Here is a 15,519-nt window from a genome sequence, read left to right as displayed (position 1 = left end):
TTTATATACGTTGGAAGACTCCCAGGGCGGCTGGGACAAAACAGTCAGATGGGTGGGATGTAGATAAAAAAATTATTCTTATTCTTAATATGGAATAGGATGTCCCTATTTTCATCAGAGAAAAGTTGGAGGGTATGTTTGGCCCCTGTGAGAGCAGGATGCTGGCCCGGATGGGCCATTGGCCTGATCCCGTATCCAGTTTCTCCTCCTCTCCCTAACCACAGCACCACGTCCTGCCAGGTTTTAGAATCATGAAAACACCACCATACACTGCTTTATTACCAAAGTTCACGGCGAATAAAGTCCAATCCCTATGTGGAATCTGAGTCTTTTATAAAGCCGGCCTACTTACTGTTTGATTCTCTTGAAAAGCTCTGATTTTTCCCCTCTTTTTTCTGCCAACTCCTTCCTCTCCGGGTCTCCTCTATCTTCAGACCAGTCTAAGCCAACCAGCTCAGAGACAGAGAGGCCCATAGCAAACGTTCTCAGATGCTCTTTCTGTAAGTTGGGGCAAAGCATGAAGAGGATTTCCCCCCCTCCCTCTCTCTCTCAGCCCGAACTCTGAATTTTCATGGCTTCAGTACCTTCAAATCAGCTCTTTAATGCTATTGAAACACCTCTTTTTTCTTCTTCTTGAAGATGATAAATGCAACTCTGAGTGTGTGAAAGTTGGAGGGGGAAGTTAGCGGGAGAGAAGAGACGAGAAGAGAAGAGAGAAAAGGGATTTTGAGTGTTCCCTGCTAGCACATTGGCAAGCTTTCAACTCTCTCGTCCACCTGTTTCAATTTGTCTTGTTCAGGACAGTAGGACCACCAGAGCTGGTCTTTCAGGCGAGAAGACCAGGACTCCACCCAGTAAAACAACTCACACAACAAATTTGGGATCCTTCTGGGGTATGATTACCAGATTTTTTTCAACGAATCCGGGGACACTTTTTTTTTAAGCTGAGTAGCAACAGGGAGTCAGTATAGTCATAACTCTTGTTATGTTTGCTTCAGGTTAAATCTTTTCAGGTTGTGTCCTGCGGTGACCCAGAAGTACCGGAAAGGGTTACTTGCGCATTCGCAGATGCTCAAAATGATGTCACGAGCATGCACGGAAGCAACAAATCGCGACCCACGCAGATGCGCAGATGTGGGTTGCGTTCTGCTCATGTTGTGAACGGGACTCCGGAACGGATCCTGTTCGCAACCAGAGGTACCAGTGGTACCTTGGGTTAAGAACTTAATTCGTTCTGGAGGTCTGTTCTTAACCTGAAACCGTTCTTAACCTGAAGCACCACTTTAGCTAATGGAGGGGAGGCTCGGGAGTCATGGGTGGGCGAACATTGCCCAGGAGGGGCCAGCCTGGTAGTGCAGTTGGCTCTGGCTGGCTTCAGGAGCTGCTCGCTGCCGTGGCGCAGGAAAAATGGAGGGCGCCGCGGCAACGGGCAGCGAGCAGCTCCTGAAGCCAGCCAGAGCCAACTGCGCTAACAGACTGGCTCCGGGCTGCTGAGGCTGCCACTGCCACATTTCCCAGGGACAGATTTGCAAATCTGGGGACATTCCGGGGACGGAATTTGTCCGGGGACAGATCTGCAAATCCAGGGACTGTCCCCAGGAACCGGGGACGTCTGGTAACCCTATTCTGGGGTCCTTTCTGCGCCAAGCTTTTATAGTACTATAGTTGCTGTTTATAGTACAGTGGTACCTCGGGTTAAGTACTTAATTCGTTCCGGAGGTCCGTTCTTAACCTGAAACTGTTCTTAACCTGAAGCACCACTTTAGTTAATGGGGCCTCCCACTGCTGCTGTGCGGCTGGAGCACAATTTCTGTTCTCATCCTGAAGCAAAGTTCTTAACATAAGGTACTATTTCTGGGTTCGCAGAGTCTGTAACCTGAAGCGTATGTAACCCAAGGTACCACTGTACTATAGTTGCTGGATTATTTTTTTGCATGCTTCCATACGTGTTCGTCATCATTCAGCTGATTTTCTGGAATAATGTAATGGGGCTGGGGGACAGGATACTGTTTTCCCTATTGCAACCCATCTCCCACCCCCAATATTTGTGGCAGATCCAGATTGGTTCCTAAATATTTTCATTTGTATGGGATGGGTTAGAGCAGGTGAGGGGAAGCTTTGGCTCCCCAGAGGGTGCGGAACTACGTTTCCCATGAACCCCAGCAAGCAATGGCTTGGGATGATGGGAGCTGTAGTTAGGCCATATCTGGCAGGCCACTGGTTCCCCACATCTGTGTTTAAGCATCCTTGAGGGGTTGTTTTGGAAGACAACTGTTTTGCACCCCACTTCCCTCTGATCGGTGCAAGCTGCCCGTTTGGACTGGGTGGCGTTCAAAGGGAAATGAAAGTGGGAGGTCCAGGACAAGTCGTATTTCAGACAGAGACACATCATTCCTCTCATCTAATCTCTTCTTATCTCCTATACCCCCATAAGGTACCAGGACACCCCCCCCCAAAAAATTGAGCTTTTTTAAAAGTATTGGCCATCATAAATAAATCATATATAAAATTTTAAAATTTACAAAAACGTGATTTTTTTTTATTGACTTGCCTAAGATCCAGGACAAAGCGCTGCCTTTCAGAAACCCTCCCCCGGACATCAATTCTGCCTTTGAAATCCCAGTAAAGTCTGGGGAAATCTGGATGTACGGCAGCCCTATTATTCCCCCAATCTACCGTATTTTTCGCCCTATAGGACGCACTTTTTCCCCTCCAAAAATGAAGGGGAAATGTGTGTGCGTCCTATGGGGCGAATGCAGGCTTTCGCTAAAGCCTGGAGAGCGAGAGGGGTCGGTGCGCACCGACCCCTCTCGCTCTCCAGGCTTCAGGAAGCTATCCGCAAGTCTTGCAAGCCCGGAGGGATGTCCCGTGGGCTCGCAAGGCTTGTGGGCAGCAGCTTGCAGCCCCACAAGCTCGGGGGATAGGGGGGTGGCGGAGCGCCGCCACCCCGCTATTCCCCGACCTGATCTGGAGGCTGGCGGGGGGGGGGAGAAGCAAGCTTGCTTCTCCCCCCCGCCAGCCCCACAAGCTCAGGGGATAGGGGGGTGGCGGAGTGCCGCCATCCCGCTATTCCCCGACCTGATCTGGAGGCGGGGGGGGGGGGAGAAGCAAGCTTGCTTCTCCCCCCGCTAGCCCCACAAACTCGGGGGACAGCGGGGCAAGCTGTCCCTGAAGGCAGAAGAGGGAGACAGAGCGCTCCGTCTCCCTCTTCTAGCTTGGGGATGGCTGCGCAAACCTGGGGGGGGGGGGAAATAAAAAAATTTCCCTTGATTTCCCCCCCAAAAAACTAGGTGCGTCCTATGGGCCGGTGCGTCCTATAGGGCGAAAAATACGGTACTTCCACCTCGGCCACGGTGAACAGGACATTTGGGCTGGTTGCGGAAGCTCATCTGTTTTAATCATCTTTGAGAGGTTTGACCCTTGCTCCAGATGGCAGCCTTACCTGGAAGCATCATCCCGTTGCTTCTGGGTCCCACCAGAACACCCCAGCTGTAACAGGTGGAGGAGGGTGCCTGTCACATCTCTGGATGAGTTGCTGAGAACGGTGACTCGCACAGAGACAAACGAGGGAGGACCCTTTGCCCAGCTCTAGCAGTCCCCCTTTAATTTTTGGGTGTTAAGAACAGAGTGTGCCTCCTGTTTCAGCCCAGGCAAAAGCGTCTTGCCTCTCTCTCCCTCTCCCTTTTTGTCGGGGAAACACTGAGATAACGTATCAGTCCATCTGCTTTTGGTTAGCAGCTCAGTGTGAGGCTAATTGGCAAATCAAACTGTCTGACGTCCCCCCTTGTTAGATAAGTAGTTATTATTACAGGCCGGATGATGATGTGTGACACTTCTTGGACGGAACCCAAAGTTGGGGTTTCTACTTCTCTTCACCCCTCCACTCCCACCAACCTTCCGCTCTCCTGTCTGTGTTGCTCAAGGTGGTAACTCAAACCACATGGGATGCCTGCCGGAGAAAGTGGATGGATCAGCGGGTGGGTGTCCATGGTGCCAGTGTGCGTCAAAGCACCTTGAAGCACTCAGGGTTCACAGCCGGCGCTCCTGTCATGCGTTTGACGCCACACAGGCTTTTTACAGGTGGTCTGAAGCTGAGATGGACAAATTTGCCCATTCCACTTTCCTGTCTCCCCTTCCCAAATCCTACTCAGGGGAATCTCATTGAAATCAATGGCCCTCAGTCGGGATAATTAACTTCGGCGGGTCTACTCTTGAGTAAAGGTAAAGGGACTCCTGACCATTAGGTTCAGTCGTGACCGACTCTGGTGTTGTGGCGCTCATCTCCCTTTATTGGCCGAGGGAGTTGGCATACAGCTTCCGGGTCATGTGGCCAGCCTGACTAAGCCGCTTCTGGCGAACCAGAGCAGCACACAGAAACGCCGTTTACCTTCCCGCTGGAGTGGTACCTATTTATCTACTTGCACTTTGACTTTCTTTCAAACTGCTAGGTTGGCAGGAGAGGGACCGAGCAATGGGAGCTCACCCCGTCGCAGGGATTCAAACTGACGACTTTCTGATTGGCAAGTCCTAGGCTCTGTGGTTTAACCCACAGCGCCACTTTTGTCCCCTACTCTTGAGTAGCATTGCATATAATCCTTAAGTTTTATTTTTTTGCCTTGATACCCTTTTCTCCACGAAGCTCGAGGTAGCATACACAATTCTCCCCGTCCTCATTTAATCACCACAACAACGCTGTGAGGTAGGTTAGGGAGGCAGTGACTGGAGCAAGGTCATCAAATGAGCTTTGTGGCCAAGTGGGGAATTTGAACCCTGGACTCCCAGGTCTTGGTCTGATGCTCTAACCACTGCACAATATTGTCTCTCCTTGCCATTTTCCTCCTCCTTAATATCAATATTGCTAATAATAGGCAAATTTTCCAGACATGTAGACGCTGACAGATGTTTTAATCTGCTTTTTATCTGAACTGTTGATGTATTTGAATTTTTAACCAACTTACTCAGGGTATGTCCATTGAGATGAATGGACCTAATGGACCATTGAGATGAAAGGGCCAACTTGGATGGCTTCCGAAAGGATTCGAGAAATTCATGGAGGGCAAGGCTATTCTAAACCACTGAACCTGTTGAGCTTGCTGATCAGAAGGTCGGCGGTTCGAATCCCCGCGATGGGGTGAGCTCCCGTTGCTCTGTCCCAGCTCCTGCCAACCTAGCAGTTCGAAAGCACACCAGTGCAAGTAAATAAATAGGTACCACTGCAGCGGGAAGGTAAACAGCATCTCCGTGTGTGCTGGTTTCCGTCACGGTGTTCCGATGCACCAGAAGCGGTTTAGTCCTTCTGGCCACATGACTCGGAAAGCTGTCTGTGGACAAACGCTGTCTCCCTCAGCCTGAAAGAGAGATGAGCGCCGCATCGCCATAGCTGCCTGGGTGGCCACTATGAGAACGGGGTTTGGGGCTGGATGGCTGGGGCCAATGTCCTGATCCTGCAAACTGTTCTTAGGTTCTTATTCTCCTGCAGAACCCAGAGACCTACTGGGTATATAAGGTTTAAAGTGCTCTCTCAAATAACCTGCCCCCGCCCCCTCCCCCCGCATTGAGACAATGCGCCATCCTCACATGGCAGGAGCCCCACTCAATCATCTAATAAATAGTCCAGTGCAATTATTCATACAGTACACAGTTCAATGGGCTTTTAGATTTGTCTTACTGTGTTTTTAACTTCTGTTGTTTTTTTAAAAAAATTGGTTGCCTCCACTGAGAACTTTAATATTCTGTGAAATGTCGGGCATGCCCCGCCCCCTCAAGCAGACCCTGGAATGTGCTTGCTTTGAACACCCCACCCCCCCAGCCTCAATCTTCCCCCTTTGCTCCAGGTGGGGGGAAAAATACCCTGGAATGGAAGATTGTTTTGGATGCAATGTGTAATTACGGCCATCTGACAGTAGATGGTGCTCTTTCCACTCCTCCTCCTCCTCCTCCTCCAGGTTGGTTTCTAAATCTTCACTTGCGTTAGAGAGGCTCCATTGCGGTGACTACAGGGACAAAGGATGTTTTGGGGGCCCTCTGCAAAGAAAACCCCCAACAGCCATATGATGAGGAGTGCCACAGTGCTCAAAGCAAAAATAGAAGGTCAGATAAAAAAAATTCTCCCCTCTCTCCGACTCTGGCCATAGAGCGACACTCAGTGCTATTTTTCCTAGAACAAGAGGTGCCAGAGAATTTTTCCCTTGTTCTCTTAGAATGGCAACGGCGCCCACCTGAGAGGCGCTGGAGCTGCGCTCCGGTGAACTCCAGCTGAAAAGCACCACCCTTAGTGACACTTGGGTATTACTAGATTATTCATGACAGGCAACCTTCTGGCAACCATTACAACAGCCCTGAAGTGTAGGACACTGCCATTATTCTTGTTTTACAGGCGAGAGAGAATTGCGTGGTTAGACCCCACAAATGAGTTCATGTGCTGAATTCAGTGTAAAAAAACCACACAAAAAACTCCCCTCCATTTGCAGGCTGACTAATTGGGCAATTCCACCCAATCTTCTCCAGAAAAGACTAAACACTGCCAAGGAGTGTGGTGGAGTCTCCTTCTTTGAAGGTCTTTAAGCAGAGGCTTGACAACCATATGTCAGGAGTGCTCTGATGGTGTTTCCTGCTTGGCAGGGGGTTGGACTCGATGGTCCTTGTGGTCTCTTCCAACTCTATGATTCTATGATTCTATGATTCTAAATTCTCCAACTGTTTTGGGAAGGGCAGGGGGAAAGAGTCTCAATTCTTATTTTTATTTATTTTTAACTGTTTTGGGAAGGGTATGGGGAAAGAGTCTCAATTCTTACTTTTATTTATTTTAAACTGTTTTGGGAAGAGCAGGGGGAAAGAGTCTCAATTCTTATTTTTTTTTTAAGTGCAATTGGTTTGACAGCTATGACCATTCTTGGATCAGGAAAGCGTGGTCACAGTAGTTTTTTATTTTTATTTTATTTTATTTTTATTTTACTATTTTATTTTATTTAATTTATATACTGCCCTTCATTTTAGGATCTCGGGCCGATTCACAGAATACAATGCTGGATTAAAACAAGTAAATAAGTAAAGCAAAAACAAGAAGTAAAACAAAACAGGCAAAACAATACTCGTCCCCCACTTCATGCACTAGATTGCTGCAGTGTGTTCTGTGTGGGGCTTCCCTTGCTGTTGACCCAGAAGATGCAGCACAATTGCTGATGGGATTGAAACCGTCTCCATCCCCACTCCCCCACCATTCACCCAATCTAGGAATAGGTCCCCCAGATTTCTGAAAACAAACAGGTCCTCCTTCGTGCGGAATGAAGTTTGTGGGCCGGGCATGCCTGTCCGCAGGAGAAACAGTGCACATTGAAATCCGTTTGCCTACACGAAGCGGGCCCATGGGTGGCCCATTGGTGGCCTTTTGAGAATTGCGGCTTTGAAACGGCCTGCTGGGTGGGCAAAGGAGACTGGCGATGATGCCATCCCTGTGTCTCCCACCAGAATGACGATCTGAAGCTTCTCTCATCTGCTAGCATGGAGGTTGGATTTTCTGTGTGTGTGTGTGTGTGGAGAAATCTCAGTTGGTGGCTGTGAGGAGTGTGTGTTTTGTGGTGATGGTGGGGAGGGGGGGGAGGAGAGGGAATGTACCTACCCCCACATTTCTCAGGGTACTCCAGGGAGGACTTGTCTGAAAGCTCGTGATTTGGAGCCAGGAAAATTTGAGAACCGCAACAGGTGAAGGGAACTGGCGCCATTCGCCCCTGGATTCCATGGCTGAGATTGCGCCTTTTATTGGTCTCTGGGGAAAGCCCCCAAGAGATAAATTATTTGTGAGTGTCTGAAGCCAGCAAGGTTGGTTCACATGGCAGAATATTATATATATATATATATTCTTTTTTTCTTTTTAAAAAGGAGGGAAGAGGGAGAAGAGGCATTTTGACAGCCAAACCGACCGCAGGAAAGTTGGCTCGGGGTTGCTTGGGATTTAAGAAGGAAATGCCATGTTGGGCAAGCCTCTGTGGTTCCCTCCCTGGATGTTTTCTGGCATGCCAGCTGCACGGTTCCTCCCTCCCCCCAGTCGGTGGGGAACTGGATTTTAGAGGCTCCTTGTGTGGTTCGGATAATACATCTTCCTCGAACGCTGCCAGTGCCAATGCTACTTAAAGGAGGAAGCTGTGCCCCCAGGCCTTTGCCTCCCAGCAAGGACGCTGCATTCTCGGGTGACCAAGGAATGACCCCTTCCATGGAAAGAAGGGGACCTTAACTCAGGGACACATCTCTCCAAACGATGGCCTAGAATCATAGGAGCCAACAACTCCTAGGGCCCAAGGGGGCTTACCCCCCCCCCGGAAAATATTTGAAAGGGTGTTCTCCCACCAAAAAGTACATGGGCATTGCCATTAAATGGTGTGCATGCAGGACATCATGTGATCGATTTTGTGGGGCAGGACTCACCTGGGCTCTTCTGACATTTACCGTATTTTTTTGCTCTTTAAGGCTCACTTTTCCCCTCCTAAAAAGTAAGGGGAAATGTGTGTGCGCCGTATGGAGCGAATGCAGGCTGCGCAGCTATCCCAGAAGCCAGAACAGCAAGAGGAATTGCTGCTTTTGCTGCGCAGCGATCCCTCTTGCTGTTCTGGCTTCTGAGATTCAGAATATTTTTTCTTCTTGTTCTCCAAAAACTAGGTGCGTCTTGTGGTCTGGTGCGTCTTATAGAGCGAAAAATATGGCAATTCAAGTTGGCACCCCTGCCCAGAATACAGGAGAGTCTTTTGAGGGATTATTGTTGTTATTATTATTATTATTATTATTATTATTATTATTATTATTATTAACATCACGTATTATTCAAAGGAGCTAAAGCTAGTGTACAGAAAGCTCCCTCTCCCCTCCATGTTATCTTCACAACAACCCTGTGAGGTAGATTTGGCTGAGAGTTGGGGACTGGCCCAAAGTTTCCTGGTGAGCTTTGGGGCTGAGCGGAAGATTTGAACGCCGCTCTCTCCTAGGTCCTATAGTCTGGCACTCTAACCTGTGGGTAGGCAAACTAAGGCCTGGGGGCCAGATCTGGCCCAATCGCCTTCTCAATCCGGCCCACAGATGGTCCAGGAAGCAGCGTGTTTTTACATGAGTAGAATGTGTCCTTTTATTTAAAAGGTATCTCTGGGTTATTTGTGGGGCATAGGAAGTCGTTCATCCACTGAGGGACAGTGGACCGGCCCCCTGCTGAAAAAGTTTGCTGACCCCTGCAGTCTAACCGCTACAAAAACCGCTGATCTAACCACACAATTTGTGTTTAGTTCACTCAGTGTTCCCTTCCCCATCCCAAGAAACAGGACTAAAGGGCCGTTGTGTGAAAAATCCCAGAACACTGGCTTCTGAGGATGCAGTCCTGGCCAATTTGGGCATGATTTGTCTTGATGTCTGCCTGCCTATCATCCATCTATCTATCATCTATCTATCTATCTATCTATCTATCTATCTATCTATCTATCTATCATCTATCTATCTATCTATCTATCTATCTATCTATCTATCTGCCTGTCTATCTGCCTGTCTATCTGTCTGACTGTCTATCTATCTATCATCTATCTATCTATCATCTATCTATCTATCTATCTATCTATCTATCTATCTATATCTATCATCATCATCTACGGCTTTGTTTTCAACTGGAAATCATCAAAACTCAGTTCCTGCACCTCTAATGCCATTGTCATTACAAGAGAATATGGTGAGTTCCAGCATCTCTTTCCATGGAAAAATATCTCATTCTCTCTCTCTCTCCCTCCCTCCCCCTCTCTCTCCCCCTCTCTCTCTCTCCCCCCCCCAAGCAGTTTAATACTTAACACCATTATATGCATCAGGTCTGTGGGCCAGATGTGGCCCTCAAGACATGTTGATCTGGCCCTTGGGCCGTGCCCCTTCTTCCCAGTCTACACCCACTCCCCACTCACTGCTCCTGCTCCTCCAGGCTGCAATCTGTCCTTGAACTGTGAAAACACACCTTGCTTACCCAGGCGGCAGATAGAGAAATGAGTGTGTGGGGAATACAAAACTTCGGCTCTTATGTGGCCAGGAGGTTCATCCTGCACAAAAAGCATAAGTCACGTATCTTACCCCACACGCACTTTGGCCTGTGGTCATGCCCATCCCTGGCCCATAGCCTGCAGAATCTTGCCCAGTTTTGCAGCTCACGGTTTTACATCGAGGAGGAAAAAAAAAGAAAGAATCATAGAATCATAGAATCATAGAATCATAGAGTTGGAAAGCAGCCTTTACCCAAGATAGCTTCATTTCCCCTCCCCTCCTCACCCTGTTCGTATATGAGTATTTAAAATGTATCTGAAGTTTCATCTCTGTTACTTCCATTACTCAGAGAGATAAGACATCTCTCTGTATGTGTGTGGAAAGCTTCTGGAAAGTTATTTTGCAAAACATTCGCATTCTGTCCCCCTTCTTTTTGATATCCGATATTAATATAATCAGAGTTTTGAACCAGCTGCTTCCACGCATCTGCAGCGTGGCCGAATCTTCTTTCTCTCCCCCCGCCACCACCCTTAGTTATTTTTTCACAGCGTTGTGGTTTAAGATCACAAAGATGACATTTGGGTGCCTGCCTTCTGGGGCCAACTGGGCGACATCAACCCCACAATCCACTTGCTTTCAGTTTTCCCTCAGGGCCACCCGAAACCACTTGATTGATGCGAGATCAGCACTCATTTTGCTTGGCGCATATGCCCACCTTGTCTTCCCAATTCCTGTTTCAAAATCCAGGCCAACAAAACTCCTGGTTTCCCCAACACCTGAATCATTTCTGTTCCACAGGTTTTGGCAATGCGTCTGTTTGTGTGTGTGTGTGTCTTGATTTCATTTTTCTCAACTCCAGAGGGCTGAGAGAATGGGGTCAATAGCCAGAGATCCCTATAGGGATGTGCATAAGTGTTGATTTGGTTTCGCCAAGTTCCTTGTTTTTCCAGTCTTAAATTTCGTCTTCCCACAACCAATTGTATTTAAAAAGAGAGCGGAAACGCCACAAACCTTTGTCAGCATTTTAGTGTGAATTTCTCCTAATCAACATTCAAATTACAGTGGTACCTCAGGTTAAGAACTTAATTCGTTCTGGAAGTCCGTTCTTAACCTGAAACTGTTCTTAACCTGAAGTACCACTTTAGCTAATGGGGCCTCCTGCTGCTGCTGCGCTGCCGGAGCACAATTTCTGTTCTCATCCAGAAGCAAAGTTCTTAACCCAAGGTACTATTTCTGGGTTAGCGGAGTCTGTAACCTGAAGCGCCTGTAACCTGAAGTGTCTGTAACCCGAGGTACCACTGTACAGGAAAGCAGATTCTGACTGAACATCAGAAAGAAATATCTGGCAGTAAGAGCAGTTTGACAGTGGAACTGACTCCCTCAGAAGATGGCGGACTCTCCTTTGGAGGTTTTTAAGCAGAGGTTGGGTGACCATCTGTCAGGGATTCATCAGCTGTGATCCCTGCTTTTCAGGGGGCTGGACTAGATGGCCCTTGGGTGCCTCCAACTCTGCAGTTCCATGATGCTGTGATTCTCTATTTTTTTTTGTATGTGGTTTTCTCTAAAACACACCTTTTTGCAAAGCAGCTGCTCCAACATAATGCATTCTGCATGCATTTAATGCCATTTTTGCACCATTGTATTTTTCCTACTATATGCAAATGTATGCACACTTCACCCCAGTATATGCGTTTTTCCCCCACCACAGGCATAACTTGGCTGGAGAACTTCATTGTGAAATTTGGTGAAGTGTGAATTTTGACGGGTAGCTCTTTCGGTGAGCTTATTTTGATTTCATTTAATATCTGCATTCGGCTTTCGCACTGACAACGCTGAGCTCATGATAATGACAGTGTTAGGAATTAGAACACATTGCGAACATTACTGCAACCATTTCAAAACCAATCTGTCAAACAATTAATACAATTCAGTGATGCAAAAATATCAGAAATGTCTGCTTTTTCAACTTCAAAGAGATCCACTGCTTCACTGTTGATTTTGGAGAACTGTCTTTGGGAAGTATGTATGTAAAACTTTATACACTGCTTGTTTTAAACCCCTTAAACCTCTTGGCCTGAGGTCCCGCACTGTTAAATAGGCCATTCTCCGCAATTTTAAGGAGTTCATCCTGAGTTTGGCTCATCTGGATATCGCCAAATGGTCTTAAGTTATTTCCGCGAGTCATAAATGCTTCCCAGCCAATCAGCAATTTGAGCTGGTTAGCTGGTGACCAAGGACCAATCACCTGCCTAGGAGACAAGCGCCATGCAAATTAGCGACACAGTTGCTGCAGCGCCACCTACTGGCTCGAGCCTGCAATTAGAAGGGAGCAGCCTGCCAAGGGATTTTTTTTTTCTAACCCTCCCTGCATTCCTGACCTCTGAGCATATCCAGAGTAGCATTCCTCTCACTCACAGCCCAAACTCATCCTGTTCATTTTATGGTATTGTGGTGGTGGTGAAGAAGATGGGGGTATAAGTTACTGAAAGCTGTCTTAATATCCTGGTGGCGTTTCACCAGTGCCACCCGCGAGAGTTTTCTGAGCTCTCGGGGACCGCGGTGGGGAGACAGAGAGGAAGGAGAGAATTTAACAGGTCCACTTCAGCCGCGATAAAATCTTAATTGGTTTTGTTCATTCATTATTGCCCATTAAAGGAGGCTGTGTAAACGCAAACGGGGAAAACATGATAAACACAGCGGTGTGAGATTTTTTTTTCAAAAGCATGAATGATCTGGCACAAAATGAGAAGAACTACCAGCGAGATGAGGAAGGGCGGGTGGTGGGAGCAAGAGTTGAGAAATTACACACACACACACACACACACACACACACACACACACACCAGGTTTTGCTAAGATTATGAGAGTGTTTTGCCTTGCATTAAAGATTTAGGAACAGAGAAAGCTGCTTTATCCTGAGTTCAGACCATTAGGTCCAGTCTGAATGAAGGGCTGATTTCAACAGAAGCACAGGGAATATTTTGAGACCAAGCCGGACAATAGGTCCCTCCAGGTTGGGGACTGAGTCTGGGACCTTCTGAACCTTTATCACAGCGCTGCTGCCATTCACTTACGATACATAAAGGTAAAGGGACCCCTGACCATTAGGTCCAGTCGTGGCCGACCCTGGGGTTGCTGCGCTCATCTTGCTTTATTGGTCGAGGGAGCTGGTGTACAGTCATGTGGCCAGCATGACTAAGCCACTTCTGGCGAACCAGAGCAGCGAACGGAAACGACATTTACCTTCCTGCTGGAGCCGTACCTATTTATCTACTTGCACTTTGACATGCTTTTGAACTGCTAGGTTGGCAGGAGCAGGGACCAAGCAACGGGTGCTCACCCCATTGCGGGGATTCAAGCACCCGACCTTCTGATCGGCAAGCCCTAGGCTCTGTGGTTTAACCCACAGCGCCACCTGCGTCCCTTTTCTGTTCTACTAAATCAGGCCATTGGTCCATCCGACAATATTGTCTATGCCAGGCTTCCTCAAACTTGGCCCTCCATATGTTTTTGGCCTACAACTCCCATGATCCCTAGCTAGCAGCACCAGTGGTCAGGGATGATGGGTATTGTAGTCTCAAAACATCTGGAGGGCCGAGGTTGAGGAAGCCTGGTCTACGCTGACTGGTAGCAGCTTTCCAGGATTCAGGCAAGAAGTCTTTTCCCTACCTGGAAATTTCACTGGGAACTGAAACTGGGGCATTCTGCATGCAGGTTCTCTGTCGTTGGCCAGACTATTGCCGGTGTTGATGGTACTGGACTAGATCATAAAGGAATCATAGAATTGTGGAGTTGGAAGGGACTGTGAGGATCATCTAGTCTAACCCACTGCAGTGCAAGAATTTTTATCAGCTCCTGGACTTTCTCAGTTCCAGCTCTAACTATCTTATCCAGGTGAGCCACTGGAATCTGCAGGTTTGGCTTTTGATGAGCCAGGCAGAAGTGCTCTTTCAGGTAAAACATGATGATGATGATGATGATGATGATGATGATAATAATGATAATAATAATAATAATAATAATAATAATAATAATAATAATAATATACCCAGCCATCTGGCTGGGCTTCCCCAGCCATTCTTGGCGGCTTCCAACAAAATATTAAAATACACTAATGCATCAAACATTAAAAGCTTCCCCAAACAGGGCTGCCTTCAGATGTCTTCTAAAAGTCTGGTAGTTGTTGTTCTCTTTGACATCTGGTGGGAGGGCGTTCCACAGGGCGGGTGCCACTACCGAGAAGGCCCTCTGCCTGGTTCCCTGTAACTTGGCTTCTCGCAGTGAGAGAACTGCCAGAAGGCCCTCAGCGCTGGACCTCAGTGTCCGGGTAGAACGATGGGGGTGGAGATGCTTCTTCAGATATACTGGACTGAGCACTGGATATTCAGAATTATTATTATATTTGCATGCATATCTCACCTCTTCTGCAAGAAGCTCATGGTTCCCCCAATTTAATCTCCGCAACCACCCTGCGAGGTTGGTTAGGCTGGGTGATGACAGTGACTGCCCCCCGCCCTGGTCACCCAGTGAACTCCATGCCCAGGTGGGGATTCTCACCCTGGTCTCCCTGATCCTAGACTGACACTCTAACCACTACACCATACTGCCTCACAGAAGACCCAGCCTACTGCCTTCAGCAACAAAATGTGTGCATTTGGTGTTAATAGCCAGCATTCAATTAATAAACATTTTTTTCTTGCTGTTTTCTTATTGCCCACTCTCACCCCCTGACATTTTTTTTTTTTTTTTGGGGGGGGAGTGTCTTATTGCATCTGACAGAAAGCCACGGACGAAGTCGAACCCTAGCTCGCTTCCAAGTTTCAAAGACTCGGTTCCCAGTTCGTGAGGAATGGGGCAAGGATCGTTCAGGCTGGAATAGCTCTGTCTTAGGGAGAGGGAAAATAACAATGGACTAAAAGTGGTGGAGCATTTCCTAAGAGGGAAGGCGATGGTGCCGAACTGACGTACGTTGCCAAAGAATGTATTCGACACCCCCCCCCTGCTTGCAGGCCATAATCCCATGGCGGTAATGAACCGTCTGGAGACAGCTGTTTGACTTCCGATCACCCCCTGACTTCACAGGCCAGCTATGAATTCCAGGAACAAGCTGTGGCAAGCATCATCCATCGATACCTACCTACCTATTATGCTCTCTTTCTCTCTCTCCTATCTATTAATACCTATCTCTCTTTTATAGTGGGTGGGTTTTGTTGTTGTTGTTGTTGTTGTTGTTGTTGTTGTTGTTGTTGTTGTTGTTGTTATTATGGCTTTTATTAGCTGGACACTCTCGCATCCATTCTCAGAGAACAACAGAGGCGTTCATGATGAATTCTGGCACCTATATATATATATATATATATATATATGCAGGTTTTGGTGTCTTCGGGTGTCTTCCCGTGTAAGAGTATATATATAGCACTGGAGATGGGGCATTAGTAATGGAAATGGAAGATGCCATTGTTAGCCCCAGAACCTACCCAGTTTGGATGGAGGGGTAAGTACAGATAAGATGAAGCTGGCATA

Source organism: Podarcis vaucheri (genome assembly GCF_965113315.1).
Source record: "Podarcis vaucheri genome assembly, chromosome: 7".
Classification (NCBI taxonomy): Eukaryota; Metazoa; Chordata; class Lepidosauria; order Squamata; family Lacertidae; genus Podarcis; species Podarcis vaucheri.
The sequence above is the reverse complement of the archived record's forward strand: the minus strand, read 5'-3'. Positions refer to the sequence as shown.